Source organism: Falco biarmicus, chromosome 5 (genome assembly GCF_023638135.1).
Source record: "Falco biarmicus isolate bFalBia1 chromosome 5, bFalBia1.pri, whole genome shotgun sequence".
NCBI classification, from domain to species: Eukaryota; Metazoa; Chordata; class Aves; order Falconiformes; family Falconidae; genus Falco; species Falco biarmicus.
The window spans coordinates 9582410-9587626 of NC_079292.1; positions in this window are offsets into that span (position 1 = coordinate 9582410).

The following is a 5217-nucleotide window of genomic DNA, read 5'->3' on the forward strand; positions in this document are numbered from 1 at the left end:
GTATCATCTTGAGAATCATTAATAAAATTTTGTAGAAGTATAAATCCCTCAAATATATTTGTGAAGCTGCTTTTATAACATTCCTTTGCTCTGATTATTTTTCCACTGATGCCTTCCTTTTGGGCAGTACCTTACCCATCTTACAGTTCCTGTAGTGATATATAGCCTTTCTGTTGCAGTAATTAGTCATATACTGGTATAACAAATACTTTGCTGCTAGATTAGATGTGCTGCTCTAAAATGTTGCTTATCTCATCCTATAAAGGTATCCTGCTAATCCCCTATGATCAACCTTTGACAAGGAAATACTGATTTATTTATTTTTTCTTTGCATTTCCAAGATGGCCTCCTGAACAGTGCACTAAAATTTTCCACGCTTTTGAAATTTCCAGGAAGTATCACTTAACTGAAGTGTTTCTCTTAGTTTTTTACAGTAGTATTACCACTGTATCTGTGATGGTCAAAAGATAAATGCATGGTAAGGTAGAGAGTGGTAATGTTACTTACAAGGCCATTGACAAGGTGTGGAGTGTTGACCCAGTTCAGCATCTAAGCACCACCCAGCTACTCATCTGCTCTGTCCCCAATGTGACTGGGAGAAAATAGGAAGGACAAAAGTGAGAAAGCCTATGGGTCAAGATAGTTTAATAAGCAAAGGAATGCGGAAGAAAAAAAAACCAAACTAAAGCAATTGACACAAAAGCAATCACCTCTCACAAGTACACCAGTGCCCAGCCAGCTTCTGAGCAATGCCTTCCTTCCCAAAACACCTCTCCTCATCGGTTTTTATTTCTGAGCATGATTTTATACAGCATGCAATATCCCTTTGGTCAGGTTGGGTCAGCTGCCTTTGTTGTGTCCCCTCCGAATTTCTTGCACACCCCCAGCCTACTCATAGGAGAGCAGATTGGGAATGTCTTGATGCTGTGGAAGGACTGGTTAGCAATATCCAAAAAATATCCAAAAGTGTGCTAACTACACTTTTAGTCACAAATCCAAAACATCCCAAGATCCAAACCAGCATGCATACAGGCTGCTATGAACAAAATCCATCCATCCCAGATAGACCTGGTGCAATCTCCACCCTTTATTCCATATCATTTATGTCATGCTTAGTTCTTGCACTACCCAATACATCCCCATTAAACACCACCCTCCTTCCTGTCATGTAGTATGTATGTGCAGATATAATTCCCTTGGTCTATGGGCCACCCTTGTAAAATGTTCATAAAATGTCCATTGAGTTATTCAGTTCATGACTTGGGCTTCATGTGTTTATGATGGCTGCTCAGAACAGGAGATTTGGCATGTTATGTTAAGTTATTGACTCAGGTTGGGCCGCTGTTATACTTGCCTGGCTTCTTGCGAGGCTCGTTCACCATTGGTTCGGGTGATTGTAGTACCACGCAACTCAAATCACAAGTTATTTTCCCCCAAGGTTTAAACTCCTTGGGGTACAGACTGGATTTCCCCGTTCTTCCACATCACTCACCAATTGTACGCAGGTCTTTGAGCGAAATGCCCTATAGCCCTAGAGGCTGACCTAGGGTCTTTCCAGGTGCTTTCTGCCATAAGCTCCAGTTGTGGTCACGCTCCCTGGCAGTAGCATAAAGAATATTTCTCACATCTGGTTCTGTCTGGACTGGTCCATCGGCTAACGCATGAACTATCTGCTGTTGATCTGTTCAATTGATTTCTGTTGCCTCAGTCAAGATAGTTCTTTTGGGTCACTCAAAGGAGAGGACTCACAAGCTGACTGTATTCCAGAATATGTCTTTTTGGCTAACTGGTGAGGACATGAATGCTATCTTATTGAACATATCTATTGGGCTGTGATTGTGCCCATCTTGCCATTTTATTCCCCGTAACTGGATCTCTCATGCAAGTCCTTTGATCTTTCTTTGTTTTATGGCAAAATCAGCTTTTGGAAGAATCTGAATTTTTCTTTCCTCTTTCTCAAACATTTCTTCTGCTGTGTTGCCCCACCCAATGATGAATTTCTGAGCACACAAGCCCTTCTTCAAGCATGGAAGAGAAATAGTAGTCCTCAGTCAAGTTGCAAATACAGCTGTTTGGACCAAGATTCAGCATAAAAGGATCATCCCCACAGGCTTTCCCGAGGTCTGGAAAGATGAACCACAAAACTCAATTCAGCTACTGGAGTTGTCCACAGCAAACTGAAGGCATGACAGAAATAAATAAAACATTCCAAGAAGGCTACAGAGTGAAGGATCAGTACTGACCCAGATCAGCTAACAGTGGCTGGTATAATGAGAAATATTCTTTCTCCCTACAAATTTCACCTCTTCTCTAGTTTTTCCATTGTTGCAAACACATCCTTGTTTTTCAAACTAAATTGATCAGTTTTTCCCCTAATCATTCAGTAATGCCTCAAATCATGTTTGAACCCCTTTTTTCTTCACATGGAGAGATGTATGTTGAAGTTCCTTGTAAGCAGATTTCCATACCCTTGCTTGTTCCTGGTTCCTGCCTATAAGAAAAGTTTTGTGCCACATTCCATGGTCTCTCAGAAAAACGTCAGCCTTCCTCCACTAAACTTATCCACTACAGATTCATTATCTACCTGAGCATCTATCTGTTGCTCCATTTTCAGCTTACCCATCAAAGCCTGACGGCTCCAGAAACATCTCAGCATAGAGGTTTGGAAAGAAACCTCTTCCTTTTAACGCCTGGTTTTGCCCTGGCCATCTCTGGTGGCTGACTGCAGGCCTCAGACCAGGGCCCTGCAGACAGGCTCAAGAATTTCAATGCCAGTTCTGCAGGCCAATTTCTACTGCCCCATCAGCAATAATTCACTTGGATTAGTACTGGTAGTTTCTTTCCCTTTTCTCTTTTGTTCTGAAATGTGTATGCCTATCCCCACACAGTATTTTGCTATAAATGCCAAAAAAAACAGCCTTTATGGTCTAATATCAGGTAGAAGGTATTACCTTTGTCCTGCCCATTGTGAGTTTATGAGTTAAACCACTGAGGAAAATATGGGCTCAAGAATCATTCAGAATAGGCCCCTTAAGGACCCCATCTGAAATGTCTTAAGTATGAATGTGAAACATTTGTAACTGCTCTTCAAGAACAACTTTCTTTTACCAGTTGTGCACCCAAACATAATTTCCCCCAGAACATTTATTCTGTGCTGACTTCTGAATTGCTCTTAGATAATCTCAGAAAGTGTATTAAAATTAAATAAAATGCATATATGTTATATCTTTGATCACTAAGCTAGCTGCCCCATAAGAGAAGAAAATCAGATTGAGTTCACATGACATATTAGCCACATTTCATTTCCATATATGCCTGACCAATTTTCTAGGAACTTGTAATCCTCCACAGTTTTTCATATATATGGCATATCAGAATATATTCAAACATATTCTAAAATAGTTCTCAGATTACTGTGTGAATTCTCACCCATGAATTATGGGTGAATTCCATCTGAAACAGTTGACTTGAATACATACATTAAATCTAAATATTCAGCACTTCCACGAGCACCCTGCCAATAGTGCATTCCCTTTTCTATGTTAAAATTAATTTTATTAGAGAATTGACTGCCATTTACCTCTGTGAAGGCTCAGGCAAGGAAAGTGTTGACTACTCCAGCACTGTCTGCAGTTTGTCTTAGTTTCTGTTTACTAGATCCCTCTACTCTCCTCTGTTTTCTTCTTATTTCTGAAATTTTAACAGAAATTTTCTTTGACATCTCTGACTGAAACATATTTTGCATCACAATCTTCCAGAATTTGTCTATATTTTTGTTATTCCTTTATAGCAGTCCTCATGCGCATGACAATTTTTCCAGATCTCATGCAATTCCTTTTTCATTTTTGGATATTTGAAGCTTTCCTGATGCAGGCACCATAGTGTCCCTCTCTGTTCACTGTCTCTGAACTCTTTAAATCAAGATTGTCATTATATATTTAGAAGAGTCCCTTTCAAAAGCTACTATTTTTTTAAACTTCTTTATGCTTTACATTATCTTCTCAGGAGGTCTCAGTCTCAGCTCCCAGGATTGTGTCAAAGCTGTTTTCCCAATTGTTTCTGTGCAGTAGCAAAGGCTTTTATTTCATTATTACTTTCATCCCCAAATTATTTCCCGCCTTTGGGTTTTCAATCAATTTCTTCCTGTCAGTTAGATTTGAAATACTGCTTTCCTAGTAAAACCAAAGTCCTAGTTTGCCGGCAACACTGGCAAACTGATCACTTGATTGGTCTGTACCCTGACACATGGGATCCTTGTTATCAAAAAATTAAATGGACAGTAAAAATCTACTCTATTACCTGGCCTTTGGATGGTTCTGATGGTAGCTCAAAGACTCTCTCATACGTTCCTCTTCCTGCTTTCTGCTTCATCTAAGATCCTGAGCATGAAAGTATGTTCTTTCCCCTTTCGATCTTTACCCACAGGAAGTGTACAAGCCTCTTTCCTACCTTTTCCTTGTCTTTATTTGATGTTATTCTGTTGCATTACAAAGACGGTACCAAGTTTTCTTTTATGGAAAGCAGGAAAATTCAGGTAAAAGAATTTATTTAATTTTTACTTTTGTCTCAAAAACCATCCTACTCTTAACCTTCTTCAAAGCTGTGTATGAAGTACATGGAACACCTTTTCCTGTTTCTGCATGAGAAAAGAAAATGGGTTTATGCAGGTCATCTAGTCCAACCTTTTGCTCAAAGCAGAACAAAGTTCAGAGCTTGGTGAGGTTGCTGAGAACCTTGTCTTATCAAGTTTTGAATATCCCCACAGACTGAGGTAAAGGTAAAGAATTTTTAATTCTGCTCAGTAAAATGATCTTGCATATATTTTCACATAATGCCATAACTGGTTTTGGACATATATTCTATGTATATTAGATGTTTCGATTTCCTACTGAAACCACCAGTGACTGGGAGAGCACCGGAAATTTTTGGTTATCTAGTTGTCTAAAACATGCTTTGATTACATAAAGATGTTATAAGGAAGGGCAGGGAGAGAAAGTCATGAGGAGGCTGACATCTAACCTTGGTTTATGATGAACACTTATCTTATCAACCTACTGTTAATAAACTCACTAAAACAATAAAGAGCAAGATTTAATTTTAACTTGGTTTACTGGCCTGCTTTAGCAATGGCTAAAGGTGATAGCTTGGAAAAATATTAATCAGAGTTAGCTATTTAAAGTCAGACCTATTTTTTGGCAGTCTCTGCAGGAAGGTTAA